The sequence below is a fragment of the Phyllobates terribilis genome, unplaced genomic scaffold (genome assembly GCF_046119375.1).
Source record: "Phyllobates terribilis strain yellow unplaced genomic scaffold, ASM4611937v1 Scaffold_9__5_contigs__length_417890890, whole genome shotgun sequence".
In the NCBI taxonomy this organism is placed as follows: Eukaryota; Metazoa; Chordata; class Amphibia; order Anura; family Dendrobatidae; genus Phyllobates; species Phyllobates terribilis.
The window spans coordinates 29326684-29349187 of NW_027362769.1; positions in this window are offsets into that span (position 1 = coordinate 29326684).

Below are 22504 nucleotides of genomic sequence, written 5' to 3' on the forward strand. Positions count from 1 at the left end.
TTCGCCAACTATTACCGCCTCTTCATCCCGCACTTCTCTTCCCGGACTGCCCCAATTTCCGCGCTCACCCGTAAGGGTACTAATCCCAAAGAGTGGCCGCCCGAAGCAGAGGAGGCCTTTCTTTCCCTAAAACAGGCCTTCTCTTCCGCCCCGGTGCTGCATCGTCCGGACGGCAACAAGCAGTTCTTCCTTGAAGTTGACGCCTCCTCCTCTGGAGCCGGAGCGGTACTTACTCAAAAATCATCTTCCGGGAGAATGGTAACTTGTGGCTTCTTCTCCAAACTCTTCTCCTCTTCTGAGCGCAACTATTCCATAGTAGACCGAGAGTTATTGGCCATCAAGCTGGCGTTGGAGGAGTGGCGTTACCTACTCGAGGGGGCTCTTCATCCGGTAATAATTTACACTGACCTCAAGAACTTGGCTTACCTCCAGCATGCCCAGAGACTTAACCCGCGCCAAGCCCGGTGGTCCTTGTTTTCTGCTCGCTTTGATTTTGTTCTTCATTTTCGCCCGGCTGACAATAACGTCAAAGCAGACGCCTTGTCCCGATCCTTTCTGGTGTCCGATCTCGAGGAAGAACCTAAACATATCATTGATCCCGCCAGAGTAATGCAGGTGGCTCCCGTGAGTCTAAATCGTCTCCCTCCCGGTAAGACGTTTGTTTCAGTACCTGATCGGGAGAAGATCCTACACTGGGACCATTCGTCTAAACTAGCTGGCCACGCCGGTCAGAAAAAGACCCTCCAGCTTATTGCCCGGCACTATTGGTGGCCTACCCTGCACAAGGACATAATAGACTTTGTTTCTGCCTGTGTGTCCTGCGCCCGCAACAAAGTCCCGAGACATCTGCCAGCCGGACGCCTCCTTCCGCTTCCTGTACCTGCTGCCCCCTGGCAGCATATAGCAATGGACTTTATAACTGATCTCCCCGTCTCTGCCGGTTGTACGGTCATTTGGGTGGTCGCTGACCGCTTTTCCAAGATGGCTCACTTTATTCCCCTGCCAGGCCTTCCGTCTGCACCCGAGCTGGCTAAAGACTTTATCCGCCACATCTTCCGTCTTCATGGCCTGCCCCTCCACATCGTGTCGGATCGTGGGGTACAGTTCACCTCACGTTTCTGGAGAGCCACTTGTAAACTACTAGACGTCACCCTGGACTTCTCTTCCGCTTACCACCCACAGTCCAATGGTCAAGTGGAGCGGATCAATCAGAACCTGACCAGTTACCTCCGGCACTTCGTTAATGCCCACCATTCTGACTGGGTGGATCTCCTACCATGGGCCGAGTTCTCTTATAATAATCACGAGAGCGAATCCTCCTCCAAATCCCCGTTTTTTGTAGTCTTTGGTCAGCATCCTCGGATTCCTTTTCCTGTCTCCACCTCTGTGGACAACCCGGCTGCGGAATCTCTCGTTAGCAAATTTTCCTCCATATGGGAGAGTACCCGGTCCGCACTCCTTCTGTCATCCGAGCGTATGAAAAGACACGCTGACAAAAAACGCCTGGATCCTCCACAATTTCGTCCAGGAGATAAAGTCTGGCTCTCATCTAAATATGTTCGACTCAAGATACCTTCTTACAAGTTAGGGCCTCGGTTCATCGGTCCTCTGGAGGTCATCAGTCAGATCAACCCAGTGGCCTATAAATTGAAACTCCCGGCCAACTTACGGATCCCTAACTCCTTCCATGTATCTCTCCTCAAACCCGTGGTGCTTAACTCTTTTTCCAAGTCTACAGGTACGCCTCCTGCTCCGGTTTCTGCTGAGGACGAGTTTGAGGTAGAGAACATTCTTGCCACCAAAAGGGTAAGAGGAAAGACTTTTTTTCTGGTAGATTGGAAGGGGTTTGGTCCTGAGGAGAGAACGTGGGAGCCCCGGGAGAACATCCATGCCCCTCTCATCCTAGCTAAATTTCTATCTGGCCTAAAAAAGGGGGGGCCTAAAGGGGGGGGGGTACTGTAGTGCCGGCGTCCCTGCCCTCTGCTAGGCAGGGACGCTGTTCCCCTCACCGCTCTGCTCCGTGCCCGGCGTCCCTCTCCCGCTCTGCTGGCAGCGCGCGCTCCTTCCCGGCCACTGTGCTTAGGGCGCGCGCGCGCGCCCTCCCTCCCTCTTAAAGGGGCCGCGCGCGCCGTCCTAAGGAGTCCCCGGCCAATGGCCGGAGGACTTTACCATATATAAGGCACCTCCTCCAAAATGGAGGTGCCCGAGCAATGTTGTTGCACCGTTCTACTCTGCTTCAGCCCTCAGGTCCCGTTGCCAGTTACCTGCCAGTTACCTGCCAGATTCCTGCCAGTTTGCTGTCCTAATCCTGCCTGATTTCCTGTTACCTGCCTGCCTGCCTGAGGTCCGACGGTCTGCCTTACAACTCCGGTCAGTCTGTCTAAGGACCAACTTGCCCGCTCACCTGGGAGCGCACATCAGCTACCTGCCTGCTTGCCTGAGGTCCGACGGTCTGCCTTACAACTCCGGTCAGTCTGTCTATGGACCAGCTTGCCCACTCACCTGGGAGCGCTTCTCCGCTACCTGCCTGCTTGCCTGCCCGGAGGCTCCGCTGTCACGTGCTGTGACCACCAGCTATTCCAGAGACTCTTGCCCGCTCACCTGGGAGCGCTTCTCCGCTACCTGCCTGCTTGCCTACCTGGAGGCTCCTCCGTCACGTGCTGTGACCACCTGCTATTCCAGAGACTCTCGCTTGCTCACCTGGGAGCTCACATCCTCCATCTGCCTTGCTAGCCTACCTGGAGGTTCAGCCATCACAGGTCGTACCTACCCTTTACCTAGAGACTGCCCCGGTCACTTGCCGTGACCTCCAGCCCGTTCTTCCAGAGACTGCCCCGGTCACTTGCCGTGACCTCCAGCCCGTTCTTCCAGAGACTGCCCTGATCACTTGCCGTGACCTCCTGCCCGTACACCCAGAGACTGTCCCGGTCACCTGCTGTGACTGCCTGCCTGGTCGCCACCCGCTCCCTTACAAGGACCGCTCCCTTGTATAGTAGCCCAGAGGTTCCGCCTCCCAGACCCGTTACATGGACACTCGGCCGCCGCTGGCATGAGGTTGTGAAAAGCTTCCACCTCCACGAGCCTAAAAGGCCACATTTCAAGTGCAAGCAGCTGTCAAAAATTTGGCAGTATAGTATTGCAGCCTGTGGGTGGGTGGCTGCCTGCATACTTGCGCTTGCATTCCAAGGAATTGGGTAGGGACAACTGAACACTGCAGTGGGACAAGGACGTGGATGGTGATGGTTTCAAGTCTGCAATGACAGGTTCAAGGCGGGAGGCATCTTCGCATGCGTCAAGGATCACTTATGATGGGCATACTTTTAGGCAGTGACCTGGGAGTCAGAGATGCTTCCAGAGGTCTTCCCCATGCTGTTCCCATGTCTTTTCAGCACTGTATGCATATGTCTGATGATGTGTCAAATACCACATGCCAGATAAGGTTGTAAAATGTTAAAATGACATTTCCTGGTGAATGCATTTGTCTTGGTTGAAAGCAATTCAAAAGTGCAAAAACGCATCAAAAACGCTACGTGTGAACATAGCCCAAGTTGTGGAGGAGTATTTTTGTTTTTGGTTATTTATTGTGCCTTATATACAAGTCATTTCCCTGGAAAGGATGTTAAATTAACTATATAATTCCACATGTGTTAATTCATAGTTTTGATGCCTTCAGTGTGAATGTACAATTTTCATAGTCAAGAAAATACAGAAAAATCTTTAAATGAGAAGGTGTGTCCAAACTTTTGGTCTGTACTGTACATTGGGCTCGTTTCTCGGGTCGAACACCCGAGTATTCCAATTTGCTCGACCCGAGCAACGAGTACCCGAGCATTTTAGTGCTCGCTCATCACTATTTGGAACCACTAGAGGCAGCACTGGCAGGTAATGTAATCAGGAAAAGCCAGGAATCGGTACACAGGAATAGTGGTATAGTCTTGAAGGAGTTAGCAGGTTATGTAGTCAAGAAAAGCCAGGACTCGGTACGCAGAAACAGCAGTAAAATCTTGCATAAGACAGCAGATGAAGGGAAAGCTTGACTATACGCTGGGAGCTCAATAATTTCGCAAGGAAGGAGGTGCCAGGCCAGGTTTAAATAGGGTGTTCAATCAGGAACTCACAGGATTTAGCCAATCAGCAACAACACAGGTGCTAGAATCTAGGTTACCCAGGAACTGTCCAGCAAGCTGAATAGCTCAGAGACAAGAGCTGCTGCCTGGTGCACAAGAGCTGCTGGGTTCGAGTCCTGACAGTATTTCCCTTCTTCCAAGATGGCCTCTGGACATCTCATGTGCTGGCTTCTCTGGATGTCTCTGATGAAAATCTCCTGTAAGCCTGAGTGCATGGACATTGCACTCCGGCTCCCATGAATAGTCTTCTGGTCTGTAGTCCTTCCATTGCACCAAATATTGTAAATTTCCTCTAAAATCTTCTAGAGTCCAGAACTTTATCCACGATGTACTCTTCTTCAACATGGACTATCTCTAGTGGATGAGGTGGCTGAGTTCATTTTGTAAACGGGTTCTAACTGAAAGGATTGAGCAAGGATACATGGAACACAGGGTAAATTTTCAGGCTGTTAGGAAGTTTTAAACGGAAACAACTTGGTTAATTTGTGCAGAAATTTGAATAGGTCCTATGAATTTGTGACCCAATTTCGACGTCGGTCCGTTTGTTTTCAGATATTTTGTAGATAGCCAATGAGCCCAATGTTAGTCTATGGGAGACCCGAGCATTTTTGCGGCGGCACCCCCGGCAGTCTGTAGAAAGCCTAAAAAGTGCCCAAAACGATAGTGACAGTGCTCAAAAGACATGGGGACAGCATGGGCATCGCCCCAGGAAGCATTTCTGACCCCCAGGTCACTGCTGTCAACAACGTGGTCAGAAGTATTAAGCCACTTTTACGGGCTCACAATAAAACGTTCAAAAACAAAACTGAAACGGTTTTCCTGTGAAATATGTTAAGGAACTTCCTTTCCAGGGTAAAGACTTGTGTATAAGGTAAAATAACCAAAAACAAAAATACTCCTCCACACCTTGGGCTATGTTCACACGTAGAATTTTTTATGCGTTTTTGCACTTTTGTATTGCTTTCAACCGTGACAAATGCATTCACCGGGAAATGTCATTTTAACATTTTACAATCTTATCTGGCCATATGCTGTGTAACACATGCATACAGTGATGAAAAGACATGGGAACAGCATGGGGAAGACCCCTGGAAGCATCTCTGACACCCAGGTCACTGCCTAAAAGTGTTCCCATCAGAAGTGATCCTTTCCGCATCAGAAGATGCAGACTTGCAACTATCCCTGTGCAAGTCCTTGTCCCAGGGCAGTGTTCAATTGTACCTCCCCCATTCTTTGCAATGCAAGCGCAAGTATGCAGCCTGACCCCCACTCACCCTCAGGCTGCAATACCATACTGCTAGCTTACTTGCACTTGAAATGGGGCCTTTTAGTTTGGAGGAGGCCAAAGCTAGCCACTACCTCATGGCTGCTTTGGCAGCGAGGTATCCATACTCAGTCCCCAGCCGCCCGGCGGCCGGGTGTCCACGCTCTGTCCCCAGTCGCCAGGGGGCGGCCGGGTGTCCATACTCGGTCCCCAGCCGCCCCGCGGCCGGGTGTCCACACACGCTCCCCAGCCACCTGGGTGCGGCCGGGTGTCCATAAACGGTCCCCTGCCGCCCCCATTTCTCCTTGGAACATCCCCCACATACTTTTCTTAGCCCGGCCTGCTTTAGGGCAGCATTGGACGAGCCCATCAGAGAACCAGACTCCTCCGGTGGGCCCTGGCTTCTCCATCAGGGGAGTTGAGAGTGCCAAGGTGAGGAGCATGATGATGATGATAGAAGTTAGCAGCTGCTTTTTTTTCTTGGAATGCAAGCATAAGTGTGCAAACAAACACCCACCCACCCCCAGGCTGCAATACCATACTGCTAGCTTGCATTTGAAATGGGGCTTTAGAGTTTGGAGGTGTTAGAACTCTCCTGTTAGTTTTTTTTTTAGTTTGCTGGTCACATGACCATTTTTGCCTATTTAATCCGGCTCCGCCCTCCTGGTCTTGCTGGACTTCATTGTATTTACTACTCTTGAGCTAGCTTGGTGCTCTGTTGCCGTTCTCTGTTAGTTTTGCTAGGTCTTCTGACCTCTATGCTTTTTGTTGTGTGTTTGTCTTTGACTGCTACTATTTCTGCTAGGAGGTGTCCAACTTATCCCAGTCCCTAGTTCTTGTAGGGATCCCTCCCTCACATCTATAGGTCTTCGTTCAGACTAGCCGAGGACTTTAGCGGGTCTGATCGCAGGATCAGGTTCCCCGTTACATCGTAGGGATCTAGTTTAGTTCTATTGTAGGGACAGTTCTCCTGTCTTTCCTTAGTCCCTGTAGCAGATCATAACAGGAGGAGGCCGAAGCTGGCCACTAACTCATGGCTGCTTCAGCAGCGAGGTATCCATACTCAGTCCGCAGCCGCCCGGCGGCCAGGTGTCCACTCTCGATCCCCAGCCGCCAGGGGGCGGCCGGGTGTCCATAGTCGGTCCCCAGCCGCCCCGCGGCCGGGTGTCCACACACGGTCCCCAGCCACCTGGGGGCGGCTGGGTGTCCATAAACGGTCCCCAGCCGCCCCTATTTCTCCTTGGAACATCCCCCCATACTTTTCTTAGCCCGGCCTGCTTTAGGGCAGCATTGGACGAGCCCACTAGAGAACCAGACTCCTCCGGTGGGCCCTGTCTTCTCCATCAGGGGAGTTGAGAGTGCCAAGGTGAGGAGCATGATGATGATGATAGAAGTTAGCGTCTGCTTTGTTTTCTTGGAATGCAAGCGCATGAATGCAGTAGCGGCTAGGCCTGAGGTGGTCAGTGTTTTGGCGCATATCCTACCTCCTCCGAGGATTGCTGGATGTTTTACTGCTACTATCCCAGTTCTATGACTCCCGTTAAAACAAAGCTTCAGGTGATGAATGATGGATGAGGTGGTGGCAAAGGAGAAAGAGCAGGAGGAACAGGGACCATTCACATCAATATCAGGCCAGTCAACCACACATGTCTTGTAGGATATGTTTCTGTACCAAAAGGAGTGGTTCTGCTGCACAGTTAAAGGGCATGCAGTGAGTGCAATGCCTACCAAAAATTTCGAGGCACTCCAATGCCCCTTGGAAGTGACATGGAGGTCAGAGGGCCTTAATTAAACTGTTTTTTCCATTTATAGCAACTGGGTCTCCTGTACACTGTTGGCCTAAGCAGTGAATGGAAGGCTTTCCAAAAATTATAAGGAACTGCAATGCCCCTTGAAACAGACGTGGATTACAGCATACTAAAAACCTTCTACCCGTTATTGGGCAGTGGGTCTCCCTTAGTGTTCGCCTATGCATTCAAAAGCAAAAGCTGACTAAAATAAGGAGGAAATGCAATGCCCGTTGGAAGAGTCATGGAGGTTAGAGTTAATTAAAATCAACATTTCAATGCCCCTTGGAAGAGCTGTGGAGTTCAGAGTGGTTTAACAAGACGGTTTTAATGCCCCTTGGAAGACACGTGGAGGTCACAGTAGCTTAACAAGACGGTTTTAATGCCCCTTGGAGAAGTGGTGGAGGTCGTAGTAGCTTAACAAGACGGTTTTAATGCCCCTTGGAAAAGACGTAGAGGTCGCAGTAGCTTAACAAGATGGTTTTAATGCCCCATGGAGAAGTGGTGGAGGTCAAAGTAGCTTAACAAGACGGTTTTAATGCCCTTTGGAGAAGTGGTGGAGGTCGCAGTAGCTTAACATGATGGTTTTAATGCCCCTTGGAAGAGTAGTGGAGGTCACAGCAGCTTAAAAAGACGGTTTTAATGCCCCTTGGAAGAGCAGTGGAGGTCACAGTAGCTTAAAAAGACGGTTTTAATGCCCCTTGGAAGAATGGTGGAGGTCGTAGTAGCTTAACAAGATGGTTTTAATGCCCCTTGGAAGAGACGTCGAGTTCGCAGTAGCTTAACAAGACGGTTTTAATGCCCCTTGGAATAGACGTGGAGGTCACAGTAGCTTAACAAGATGGTTTTAATGCCCCTTGGAAGAGCGGTGGAGGTCACACTAGCTTAAAAAGACGGTTTTAATGCCCCTTGGAAGAGCTGTGGAGGTCGCAGTAGCTTAACAAGACGGTTTTAATGCCCCTTGGAGAAGTTGGGTAGGATGTAGTAGCTTAACAAGACGATTTTAATGCCCCTTGGAAGAGACGTGAAGGTCGCAGTGGAATAATAAGACAATATCAATGCCCCGTGAAAATGTGGTGGAGGTCGCCGAAGCTTAACAAGACAGTTTTAATGCCCCTTGGAAAAGTGGTGGAGGTCGCAGTAGCTTAATAAGACAGTTTTAATGCCTCTTGGAGAAGTGGTGGAGGACGCAGTAGCTTAACAAGATGGTTTTAATGCCCCTTGGAAGAACGGTGGAGGTCGTAGTAGCTTAACAAGACGGTTTTAATGCCCCTTGGAAGAGACGTGGAGGTCACAGTAGCTTAAGAAGACAGTTTTAATGCCCCTTGGAAGAGCGGTGGAGGTCACAGTAGCTTAAAAAGATGGTTTTAATGCCCCTTGGAAGAGCGGTGGAGGTCGCAGTAGCTTTACAAGACAGTTTTAATGCCCCTTGGAATAGTAGTGGAGGTCACAGTAGCTTAACAAGATGGTTTTAATACCCCTTGGTAGAGGGGTGGAGGTCACAGTAGCTTAACAAGACGGTTTTAATGGCCCTTGGAAAAGTAGTGGAGGTCGCAGTAGCTTAACAAGACGGTTTTAATGCCCCTTGGAAGAGACGTGGAGGTAGCAGTAGCTTAACAAGACGGTTTTAATGCCCCTTGGAAAAGTGGTGGAGGTCGCAGTAGCTTAACAAGACGGTTTTAATGCTCCTTGGAGCAGTGGTGGAGGTCGCAGTTCCTTAACAAGACGGTTTTAATGCCCCTTGGAAGAGCGGTGGAGGTCACAGTAGCTTAACAGGATGGTTTTAATGCCCCTTGGAAAAGTGGTGGAGGTCGCAGTAGCTTAACAAGATGGTTTTAATGCCCCTTGGAACAGACGTGGAGGTCGCAGTAGCTTAACAAGACGGTTTTAATGCCCCTTGGAAAAGTGTTGGAGATCGCAGTAGCTTAACAAGACGGTTTTAATGCCCCTTGGAAGAGACGTGGAGGTCGCAGTGGAATAAAAAGACAATATCAATGCCCCTTGAAAACGTGGTGGAGGTCACAGTAGCTTAACAAGACGGTTTTAATGCCCCTTGGAAGATTGGTGGAGGTCACAGTGGAATAGAAGGACAATATCAATGCCCCTTGAAAATGTGGTGGAGGTCGCAGTAGCTTAACAAGACGGTTTTAATGCTACTTGGAAAAGTGGTGGAGGTCGCAGTATCTTAACATGACGGTTTTAATGCCCCGTGAATAGACGTGGAGGTCACAGTAGCTTAACAAGACGGTTTTAATGCTCCTTGGAGAAGAGATGGAGGTCGCAGTAGCTTAACAAGACGTTTTAATGCCCCTTGAAAATGTGGTGGAGGTCGCAGTAGCTTAACAAGACTGTTTTAATGCCCCTTGGAAGAGTGGTAGAGGTCACAGTATCTTAAAAAGACGGTATTCATGCCCCTTGGAAGAGCGGTGGAGGTCGCAGTGGAAAAAAAGACAATATCAATGCCCCTTGAAAATGTGGTGGAGGTCACAGTAGCTTAACAAGACAGTTTTAATGCCCCTTGGAAGAGTGGTGGAGGTCACGGTTAGTGTTGAGCCACCCCCGTATTGTTCGAGTTCGGTTCGGTTCGTCGAACACCCGTATGTTCGCCAAACTGTTCGTCGAACACCTTCGAACACCGTTAAAACCAATGGCAGGCAAACAAAAACACATAGAAACACATAGGAAACACCTTCAAAGGTGTCCAAAAGCTGATAAACTGCTCAGAAGACACAACTAACACATGGAAAAGTGACAAGTACATATAGTCATGCGAAAAGAAAAGAGGTGGAGGAGTAAAAGGAGGGGGAGACACAGATATAGGCATGTCATGCCCTTCTAAAACCCAAAAAGTGAGAAGCCGACACGGCCAGTCCTCTCCTGCCCGTGCCACCTCCGTGTCGCCGGGTTTGTGCCAGAGCCGCGGTGAACCCTGACGGCCAGCCTCCCCTCTCCCAATACTGGTGCCTGTCCGCTGGTGGGTCGAGCGAGCCCCCCTGTGGTGGAGGCAGCTCTAAGCTTTTTCATTTAAATTGTCTCTCTAATTTGAATGAATACACTTTAAATCCATTTACAAGGATCTATTGGAGGGCAAGTCTCATGCCAGCAGCCGCGTAATTCCAGCTCCAGTAGCGTCCACTAAAGCTGCTGCAGTTAAAAAGCTTTTATAAGGATCGAGCTCGGCTGTCCACCGCAAGGCTACCTACTGCCAGTCCCAGCCCCTATGCCTTGGGGTGCATCCTGATGCTCTTCACTGAGTATCCCGTGGTCCCGAAGCATTTCCTTTGAAAAAATTAAGTGTCCAAACTACAGGTGGTGTAGCTTGCTTAACAGCCGGGATAATCCGCTGACTAGCAGACACTGCTACTAGGCACAAAGTATTTCCTGGGCTAGATGCAGTTAAAAATTTGTAATTAGATACTCTCGTTGGATGCTGAGAAATCATTCCATAGAGTCTCCTGGCACGCCATATATTATTCTCTTAAAAAGTTTGGGGTAGGGGTCTAGAGGACCCTTTTATAGCCAAAATCACGGCCCTGTATCGCAATACGTCACCTAGGCTGAAGATAAATGGAACTGTAGCACCCTGACGGCTCGGTTGCTACAGACGTATTGCACCTCACCCAGAGTTGTGATATCTCACTCTCAGGTAAGGATGGAGTGTGGATCAGGACTCGACACCTGCATGCATTACACGACATTGCCGTGGGGCAGGGCGACCAATATGCCCCTGAGATGGGCACGACAGTCCCTGTCCCTGGCTGGAGTGGGGGGAGGGAACACTGAGGAAGGGGAACCCTGTAGTGCAGGAGCAGGGAGGAAGCAGTTCCTGGGTGCATTGAGAAGGGAGTATAAAAGGTGGGCACCATCTTAGATCAGTGCAGAGAAGTCTGAGCAGAAGTGACAGGGAGCAGGGGCTCTGCATGAGCTCTGCTCCGGAGGCGGGCCTAGTAACAGAGGCCCAGGCCTGGAAGAGGGAGAAGGAAGGAAGAGGAGCGGAGAAGGCTCCAGGAACGAGGAATGAAGGGATCCCAGGGGTGCGGACGGGCGAGTCGCCACCGCACGCCGAATCAACCTGCGTGGAGGGGTCAGGCCAAAGGGGGAGACCGGTCCCCGAAACTAGTGGAGGCGGGAAACGACCCTCAGCTAGAAACCGGAGGCTGTGACATTTTATGTGGCGCAGCCCCTCGCTACACCCGCTAGGAAGGCACCACATAGGGTCAGGGAAACTGGCGCCAAGTTTACCAAGAGGAGGCCCGAGGCAGCCGGACAGAAGGGTTGGTAAGAAAGGCCAGACAAAGGACACACAAAGAGGGTCCTGTGAAGCGCTCCAAAGCAATCTGGAAGTTGTCTGAGCCCCTCACCTGGTGAGCACAGTACGACGTGGGCAGCCGTTACCTGCAGACGTGGTCTGGATAATAAGAACTGTGAGTAAAGGCTCTGGACTGCATCACTGACTCCGTGTCGTTACTGCTGCTGCCCTGCACCATCAACCCCATCCTCCGAATACACTGCCCTGAGGCTATACTCCTCCCGTGGGGAGTTATGCTACGCTCTGCTGCACCCACAACACCAGCCTCAGCGGTCAGCCCTGCAGCGGCGGTTCACTCTGACCGCAATCCACGGGTGGCGTAGTCGGACATTTAAACATCAAAACCACATAAATAGTTCCGCCACTGGTTTGACCGCCCTGAGCCACGGAACTGGGTCGCCGCCACGGAGACTACAACCACCAGCATCCACCAAAAAGGGTCCGGCTCCGGGTGTCCCAAGGCCCAGGAGGCGCATCAGAACATTTTCATCACCTTTCATAATCACCAATGGGACAAGGCAGGGATGTCCTCTGTCCCCTCTCTTATACATCCTAGTGACGGAGCACCTGCTCTCATCAATTCGCCATAACCCCAATATTAGGTGGATTGAGGTGGGAGGCACCGAGTACAAGTGCTCTCTATTTGCTGATGATGTCCTAGTATATATCACTCAATCACATATATCCATCCATGCTGTTATGACTGAAATAGATCACTTTGTTACATGGTCAAATTTTAAAATCAATGCAGCGAAGTTTGAGGCCCTCGATGTCTCCCTCCCCAAATCCATACAGGATTCCATCTAGTCCAACTTTCCCTTTGCCTGGCCCTCACAGGGTATCAAATACTTAGGAATTCCTATTCATAGAGACCTCTCCCATCTATGTTATCTTAATTTTGGGCCCTTTATTGAACAACTCCATACAGACCACGGTTGGCAAGTTAGAACTGTAAGATTCACTACGTGAACCACTGGTGTTTTGTGGAAAAGCACATGTACACTGTGTTCCAAATTAGTATGCAAAAAGTGTTTAGGAGTGATAAGGGAAGAATTTGTTTGTTTGTCAGTTAAACTCATTGATGGTGATGTGTGTCAGGGCTCTTTATATCACTGTAAGCAATTGCAGACACCTGTGCTAATTAGTTTGGCAGGTGTGTCCAATGAAAGGCAAGACTACTTAAGAAGGCTGTCCCACATTATTAAGCAGCCTACATTTTCTGCCAAAATGGGAAAGAAAAAGGATGTGTCGGCTGCTGAGAAGCAACAAATTGTGGAGTGTTTAGGTCAAGGCATAACTACAATCAACATTGTGCGATGATCAGGATGAAGTGTCTTGGCAATCACGAAGTATGTAGCTGATTCACGGTACACACGTGTGCGTGCTGATAAGGGCAAATTGAGGACTCTTTCCTACAGGCAATTACGTCAGGTTAAAAGAGCAGCGGCAAAAAAGCCTTGTCATAGCTGCAGACAAGTTTTTGAAGCTGCTGGTGCCTCCAACGTCCCCCGAACAACAAGATGCAGGGTCCTTCAGAGGTTTGCAGCTGTGCATACGCCATCCTGTCGGCCTCCTCTATCCACTTCACACAAGCAGAAATGGCTCCAGTGGGCCAAACATTACATGAAGACTGATTTCAAAACTGTTTTGTTCACCGATGAGTGCCGTGCAACGCTCGATGGTCCAGATGGATGGAGTGGAGGATGGCTGGTTGATGGACACCCCACGCAAACACGGCTACAGCGCCAAAAAGGAGGAGGTGGAGTAATGTTTTGGGCTGGAATCATGGGGAGAGAGATTGTCGGCCCCTTTAGGATCCCTGAAGGGGTAAAGATGAACTCCATAATGTATGTGGAGTTTCTCAAACAGCACTTCCTGCCATGGTTCAAGAAGAAGAACCGTGTAATCCACAGCAAGATCATTTTTATGCATGATAATGCACCGTCTCATGCTGCACATAACACATCTGCATCTCTGGCTGATATGGGCATAAAAGGGGACAAACTTATGGTGTGACCCCCATGCTCCCCTGACCTCTACCCCATTCAGAACCTCTGGAGCATCATCAAAAGGAGTGTCTATGATGGCGGGAGGCAGTTCACATCTAAGCAACAGCTCTGGGAGGGTATTCTGTCCTCATGCAAAACAATTGAAGCAGAAACCATCCAAAACCTGACAAATTCAATGGACGAGAGAGTTCAGAAGCTCCTTTCGAACAAGGGGTCCTATGTGCAAATGTAACATCACCTAGAATAAAGTTTTGAGTTGAAAACTGTTTGATTTCAGTTTCTAATAACCTGCTAATGCTTATAATTTCAAAAATGACCATTTTTTTGGTCTTTATTAAAATGAAAAGGTTGATCGAAGAGTGTGGGGGATCTAAGAGTGTGGCAACCCAGTAGTCAGGATTACTTTGAATTCTGACAATCTGAGGGTCATGTTGCAGGTAGTGCAGCAAGAAGGCACTTATGTGTCTTGCGCATCTCGGAGCCCCAAAATTATTTTCCGAGCTATCTGCAGCTAAAAATTATTATTAACTTTAAATCTGGTGGAGCTTAGTATAGATGGCCTAATAGAATCAGTACTGCACACTGCTACAAAGCCCAAATAATTTTCCAGCCAAGATACAGATAAACATGATTAGTAATTTGAAAGCTTAAAATGGTTGGTGAGGTGATTTTAACCAATCATCAAGCTTTTACTCTCCCCAGGATGACACCGGGGTAGAAAAGTCGTTTCGGATCCATGATTTGTTCATCTTTATAAACGTGAGTCTGTCTACATTATCAGTGGAGAGCCGCGTGCGCTTATCTGTCAGCACACCACCAGCATCGCTGAACACACGTTCAGACAGAACGCTGGCTGCGGGGCAAGACAAGGTCTCCAAGGCGTAAGAGGCTAGCTCCAGCCATTTATCCAGATTGGAAGCCCAAAAAGAGCAAGGGTCCAGTGACACAGTCATGGCTTCAATGTTTACTTGGAGATACTCCTGTACCATCGTCTCTAGGCGTTGACTATGTGTCAGACTTCTTGTCTCCTGTGGCCTTGCAAAGGATGGGCTAAAAAAGTGGTGAAATGATTCCGCAAAATTGATGTTACCAACAGATACTGTGTTTCTGTTACGGTTTGAGTGCTGAACACTCGACGGTCCCACGGTTGGCAAGTTGGAACTGTGAGATTCACTACGTGCACCACTGGTGTTTTGTGGAAAAGCACATGTAAGATTCTGCAACAGTCTCTACTGATATTCCTGCATGCGTGCATTCCTTTCTATGGCAGGAATAATTTCTGCAAATTTACTTTTGTACCGGGGATCTAACAATGTGGCAACCCAGTAGTCAGGATTATTTCTAATTCTCACAATTCGAGGGTCATGTTGCAGGTAGTGCAGCAAGAAGGCACTCATGTGTGTTGCGCATCCAGTAGCACCAAGTCCCTGTTGTGTTGGTGGCGAGGTAACAATCATGCTTCCTTCCTCTGTCCTCTCCCCCCAACCTCGCACAACAGAAATGTGATCAAGGTCTCCCTGATCTGATGAGTCTTCCATCAGTTCGTCCTCCACTTCTTCCTGGGCTCCTGCACCTTCCTCACTAGTTTGGCTGCTACCACGCGCCCTGGTAAAACCTTCTCCCCCACCCTCACATGCCTGCCGCCTTGGTGCTGCCGACAGTCTGGACCTTGCAGATGTTAGCCCTTCCGCATACAACTCCTCCTCTACTTCCTCCACCTCCTCTTGTGCCACCACCTGACTCCGAATTCTGTTTAACATGTGCTCCAGCATGTAAATCACCGGAATAGTCATGCTGATAATGGCATCGTCAGCACTAAACATCTTCGTCGCCATTTCAAAACTGTGCAGAAGGGTGCATAGGTCCCTGATCTGAGACCACTCCTCCAGCGTGATTTGCCCCACCTCTGGATCTCGTTGGCCCAGGCTATACGTCAGAACGTATTGCACCCGGGCTTGTCGGTGCTGCCACAGTCGCTGCAACATGTGCAGAGTTGAATTCCACCGGGTAGGCACATCGCATTTTAGCCGGTGAAGTGGCAGGCCCAACGACTTCTGTAGAGATGTAAGTCGCTGAGCTGCGGGATGCGAACGGCGGAAGTGAGCACACAGCGACCATGCCCTCTGCAGAAGGCCATCTAGTCCGGGATAGTGGGTTAAAAATTACTGGACAACCAAGTTCAACACGTGAGCCATACAAGGCACGTGTGTGACATTGCCCCGGCGAAGTGCCGCACCCAAGTTTGCAGCATTGTCGCACACGGCCTTCCCTGGTTTCAGGTCCAGTGGAGACAACCATTCATGAAATTGGTTCTCCAGAGCTGACCACAACTCCTCAGCTGTGTGACTCACATTTCCCAGACATTTCAAAGTAAAAACCGCCTGATGACATTGAGCCCTACTGCCAGCATAGTAAGGAGGTGTGCAGGATTCCTTCTGCGCAGTTGAAAGCTTGTGGCATGACCAGACAGGCTTTTGGTGCAGGTGGAGAACCGAGAGGAGGTTGAGGAGGCAGAAGCAGTGGAGGAACTTTGAGATAAAGAGGATTGACTCACAACTCGTGGGGACGGCAAGACTTGGACAGCAGACCCTTGTCCTGCTGTCACCATAGTTACCCAGTGCCCAGTCAGCGACATGTAACGCCCCTGTCCATGCCTTCTCGTCCAAGTGTCTGTGGTGAAATGCACCCTGTCACACACAGAGTTTCTCAAAGAAGCGGTGATGTTGTGTGCGACATGCTGGTGGAGCGCAGGCACACCTTTCTTTGAGAAGTAGTGCCGACTGGGCATCTGGTACTGGGGCACTGCGACGGACATAAGGTCTCGAAAATCCTCTGTGTCCACCAGGCGGAAAGGCAGCATTTCTGTAGCCAAGAGCTTGCAGATGGTGAAATTCAACCTCTTAGCTTTCTCATGACTAGGAGGAAATTGTCTTTTACTTGTCCACATCTGAGGGACCGAGGGCTGGCTATTGTGCTTAGACGGGGTTGATAAGGGTGTCCCCGGAAAACTGCCGGTCTGTGAGGAAGATGCAGGCGGACATGTTAGGTTGCCTTGATCCAAAGGTGGTGCTATCGATGTCGGACAGCGCTCAACACCAGCTGGTGTTACCACCTCCAAAGAAAATGATGACCGGCCAATCACGCTGGCTGTTGCGTGTAAAGAGGTGGCAGGTCTGCGCCCCAAAACAGGTGTGACTGCTGTCCCCCCAGTCACAGAGGATGAAGAGGCCGCGGATTCACAAGATATGGGAGACGGTGGTTGACCCGGCCGGCTATGCCGTATTGTAGCACAGTGAGCTTCCCACTGCAACTTATGCTTCATGTCCATGTGCCGGTTCATGCATGAAGTACTCAAACTATGTATTTTTTGGCCTCTACTTAGCTTTTGCTGACAAATGTTACAGATAACACGAGTTGGGTCATCTTTATCGATCTGAAAAAATGCCCAGGCTATGCAAGGCTTAGCACCCATGCGACCTGAAGAGCCACCACGACTTGTGGTGAGAGGCAGAGTTGTGTTTGAGGATGCAGTTGTTGACGTGCTTCCAGTACTACGTCTCTGTCCAGGAAGGCGCAACCTGACCTCGTCGTCACTAGCATTCTCCTCCACCTCCTCTGCTGACCTCATCTCTTGGCTGACTGTGGGTTGACAGTAAGTGGGATCTCCAACCTCATCATCATCACCCTGTGCGTTATCACACCCGTCGTCCTCAGAGCCAACCTGTTCCTGCCCTGACAAAAAACTAAAGTTGTCGCTCCAATCAGGTATTTGAGTCTCATCATCGTCTTCCTCATTGTCTCCACCAACAGGAGTTACAGTTTGGGAATGAGGGTCTACATTATGGTCAGAACCTTCAGCGTATGGTCCTGGATCCGACTCATAAAGATTCTGGGCATCAGTGCAGATCATTTCCTCGTCTGGATTCACAGAAGCGCTGGAGCCGACCTCTGATTCCCAGGCTATAGTATGAGTAAACAGCTCTGCAGACTCAACCATCTGTTCTACCTCATACTCAGATGGGCAGCTGGAGATTTGGGAGCTGTGAGGAAGCAAGTGCGATTGGGGTGACACCTTTGAGGACTGGAGTATTTGTAATGTTGAAGTTGATGTGGAGGAGAGCCCACTTAAAGGAACACTTGATATCCGTTGAAGCACCTGCTGTTTTTGTGCCTCATCTGGAATTTGTAGCGATTGGCGTGGCCGTAAGAAAGGGATCTTATCACATTGTCTGCTAAAAGAAGTAGACATTTTAGTTTGGCTGGAAGATGGTCTTTCTTCTGCAGATGTTACTGTTGCTTTAACACCTACCCCACGGACCCAACCTTTTTTCCCCTTCCCAACACGCCTATTCCCCTTTCCACCAGCAGCAGGCCTTTTTCCACTCATTTTGGTGGTTAACTAATTCACAACTCTGGAGTTGTTTGCACAAAAAAACAATGGATGGGAACCGAGCAGAGCTGAGTGGCCAAACTGTGGTATTAGGCCAAAACTATTGGCTGGGTTAGATGCAGAAAAAAAATTATATTCAATTTGCAACCTGATGGAGGTCAGTATAGATGGACTAATAGAACAAGTCCCACACACTGCTAGAAGCCCAAATATTTTTTCAGAGGTAGATGCAGAAAAAAATTATATTCAGTTTGCAACCTGATGGAGGTCAGTATAGATGGACTAATAGAACAAGTCCCACACACTGCTAGAAGCCCAAATATTTTTTCAGAGCTAGATGCAGAAAAAAATTATATTCAATTTGCAACTAGTGTTGAGCCACCCCCGTAGTGTTCGAGTTCGGTTCGGTTCGTCGAACTGTTCGTCGAACACCTTCGAACACCGTTAAAACCAATGGCAGGCAAACAAAAACACATAGAAACACATAGAAAACACCTTCAAAGGTGTCCAAAAGCTGACAAACTGCTCAGAAGACACAACTAACACATGGAAAAGTGACAAGTACATATAGTCATGCGTAAAGAAAAGAGGTGGAGGAGTAAAAGGAGGGGGAGACACAGATATAGGCATGTCATGCCCTTCTAAAATCAAAAAAGTGAGAAGCCGACACGTTCAGTCCGCTCCTGCCCGTGCCATCTCCGTGTCGCCGGGTTTGTGCCAGAGCCGCGGTGAACCCTGACGGCCAGCCCCCCTCTCCCAATACTGGTGCCTGTCCGCTGGTGGGTCGAGCGAGCCCCCCTGTGGTGGAGGCAGCTCTAAGCTTTTTAATTTAAATTGTCTCTCTAATTTGAATGAATACACTTTAAATCCATTTACAAGGATCTATTGGAGGGCAAATCTCATGCCAGCAGACGCGTAATTCCAGCTCCAGTAGCGTCCACTAAAGCTGCTGCAGTTAAAAAGCTTTTATAAGGATCGAGCTCGGCTGTCCACCGCAAGGTATCCTACTGCCCGTCCCAGCCCCTATGCCTTGGGGTGCCTCCTGATGCTCTTCACTGAGTATCCCGTGGTCAGGAAGCATTTCCTTTGAAAAAATTAAGTGTCCAAACTACAGGTGGTGTAGCTTGCTTAACAGCCGGGATAATCCGCTGACAAGCAGACACTGCTACTAGGCACTAAGTATTTCCTGGGCTAGATGCAGTTAAAAATTTGTAATTAGATACTCTCGTTGGATGCTGAGAAAGCATTCCATAGAGTCTCCTGGCACGCCATATATGATTCTCTTAAAAAGCTTGGGGTAGGGGTCTAGGGGACCCTTTTATAGCCAAAATCACGGCCCTGTATCACAATACGTCACCTAGGCTGAAGATAAATGGAACTGTAGCACCCTGAGGGCTCGGTTGCTACAGAGGTATTGCACCTCACCCAGAGGTGTGATATCTCACTCTCAGGTAAGGATGGAGTGTGGATCAGGACCCGACACCTGCATGCATTACACCACATTGCCGTGGGGCAGGGCGACCAATATGCCTCTGAGATGGGCACGACAGTCCCTGTCCCTGGCTGGAGTGGGGGGAGGGAACACTGAGGAAGGGGAACCCTGTAGTGCAGGAGCAGGGAGGAAGCAGTTCCTGGGTGCATTGAGAAGGGAGTATAAAAGGTGGGCACCATCTTAGTTCAGTGCAGAGTATTCTGAGCAGAAGTGGCAGGGAGCAGGGGCTCTGCATGAGCTCTGCTCCGGAGGCGGGCCTAGTAACAGAGGCCCAGGCCTGGAAGAGGGAGAAGGAAGGAAGAGGAGCGGAGAAGGCTCCAGGAACGAGGAATGAAGGGATCCCAGGGGTGCGGACGGGCGAGTTGCCACCGCACGCCCGAATCCACCTGCGTGGAGGGGTCAGGCCAAAGGGGGAGACCGGTCCCCGAAACTAGTGGAGGCAGGAAACGACCCTCAGCTAGAAACCGGAGGCTGTGACATTTTATGTGGCGCAGCCCCTCGCTACACCCGCTAGGAAGGCACCACATAGGGTCAGGGAAACTGGCGCCAAGTTTACCAAGAGGAGGCCCGAGGCAGCCGGACAGAAGGGTTGGTAAGAAAGGCCAGACAAAGGACACACAAAGGGGGTCCTGTGAAGCGCTCCAAAGTTATCTGGGAGTTGTCTGAGCCCCTCACCTGGTGAGCACAGTACGACGTGGGCAGCCGTTACCTGCAGACGTGGTCTGGATAATAAGAACTGTGAGTAAAGGCCCTGGACTGCATCACTGACTCCGTGTCGTTACTGCTGCTGCCCTGCACCATCACCCCCATCCTCCGCATACACTGCCCTGAGGCTATACTCCTCCCGTAGGGAGTTATGCTACGCTCTGCTGCACCCACAATACCAGCCTCAGCGGTCTGCCCTGCAGCGGCGGTTCACTCTGACCTCAATCCACGGGTGGCGTAGTCGGACATTTAAACATCAAAACCACATAAATAGTTCCGCCACTGGTTTGACCACCCTGAGCCACGGAACCGGGTCGCCGCCACGAAGACTACAACCACCAGCATCCACCAAAAAGGGTCCGGCTACGGGTGTCCCAAGGCCCAGGGGGTGCATCAGAACATTTTCATCACCTTTCACAATCACCAGTGGGACAAGGCAGGGATGTCCTCTGTCTCCTCTCTTATACATCCTAGTGAGGGAGCACCTGCTCTCATCAATTCGCCATAACCCCAATATTAGGTGGATTGAGGTGGGAGGCACCGAGTACAAGTGCTCTCTATTTGCTGATGATGTCCTAGTATATATCACTCAATCACATATATCCATCCATGCTGTTATGGCTGAAATAGATCACTTTGTTACATGGTCAAATTTTAAAATCAATGCAGCGAAGTCTGAGGCCCTCGATGTCTCCCTCCCCAAATCCATATAGGATTCCATCCAGTCCAACTTTCCCTTTGCCTGGCCCTCACAGGGTATCAAATACTTACGAATTCCTATTCATAGAGACCTCTCCCATCTATGTTATCTTAATTTTGGGCCCTTTATTGAACAACTCCATACAGACCACAGTTGGCAAGTTAGAACTGTAAGATTCACTACGTGAACCACTGGTGTTTTGTGGAAAAGCACATGTACACTGTGTTCCACATTATTATGCAAAAAGTGTTTAGGAGTGATAAGGGAAGAATTTGTTTGTTTGTCAGTTAAACTCATTGATGGTGATGTGTGTCAGGGCTCTTTATATCACTGTAAGCAATTGCAGACACCTGTGCTAATTAGTTTGGCAGGTGTGTCCAATGAAAGGCAAGACTACTTAAGAAGGCTGTCTCACATTATTAAGCAGCCTACATTTTCTGCCAAAATGGGAAAGAAAAAGGATGTGTCGGCTGCTGAGAAGCAACAGATTGTGGAGTGTTTAGTTCAAGGCATGACTACAATCAACATTGTGCGATGATCAGGATGAAGTGTCTTGGCAATCAAGAAGTATGTAGCTGATTCACAGTACACACGTGTGCGTGCTGATAAGGGCAAATTGAGGACTCTTTCCTACAGGCAATTACTTCAGGTTAAAAGAGCAGCGGAAAAAAAGCCTTGTCATAGCAGCAGACAAGTTTTTGAAGCTGCTGGTGCCCCCAACGTCCCCCGAACAACAAGATGCAGGGTCCTTTAGAGGTTTGCAGCTGTGCATACGCCATCCTGTCGACCTCCTCTATCCACTTCACACAAGCAGAAACGGCTCCAGTGGGCCAAACATTACATGAAGACTGATTTCAAAACTGTTTTGTTCACGGATGAGTGCCGTGCAGCGCTCGATGGTCCAGATGGATGGAGTGGAGGATGGCTGGTTGATGGACACCCCACGCAAACACGGCTACAGCGCCAACAAGGAGGAGGTGGAGTAATGTTTTGGGCTGGAATCATGGGGAGAGAGATTGTCGGCCCCTTTAGGATCCCTGAAGGCGCTAAAGATGAACTCCATAATGTATGTGGATTTTCTCAAACAGCACTTCCTGCCATGGTTCAAGAAGAAGAACCATGTATTTCACAGCAAGATAATTTTTTTGCATGATAATGCACCATCTCATGCTGCACATAAAACATCTGCATCTCTGGCTGATATGGGCATAAAAGGGGACAAACTTATGGTGTGACCCCCATGCTCCCCTGACCTCTACCCCATTCAGAACCTCTGGAGCATCATCAAAAGGAGTGTCTATGATGGCAGGAGGCAGTTCACATCTAAGCAACAGCTCTGGGAGGGTATTCTGTCCTCATGCAAAACAATTGAAGCAGAAACCATCCAAAACCTGACAAATTCAATGGACGAGAGAGTTCAGAAGCTCCTTTCGAACAAGGGGTCCTATGTGAAAATGTAACATCACCTAGAATAAAGTTTTGAGTTGAAAACTGTTTGATTTCAGTTTCTAATAACCTGCTAATGCTTATAATTTCAAAAATGACCATTTTTTTGGTCTTTATTAAAATGAAAAGGTTGATCGAAAAGTTTGGGGGATCTAAGAGTGTGGCAACCCAGTAGTCATGATTACTTCGAATTCTGACAATATGAGGGTCATGTTGCAGGTAGTGCAGCAAGAAGGCACTTATGTGTCTTGCGCATCTCGGAGCCCCAAAATTAT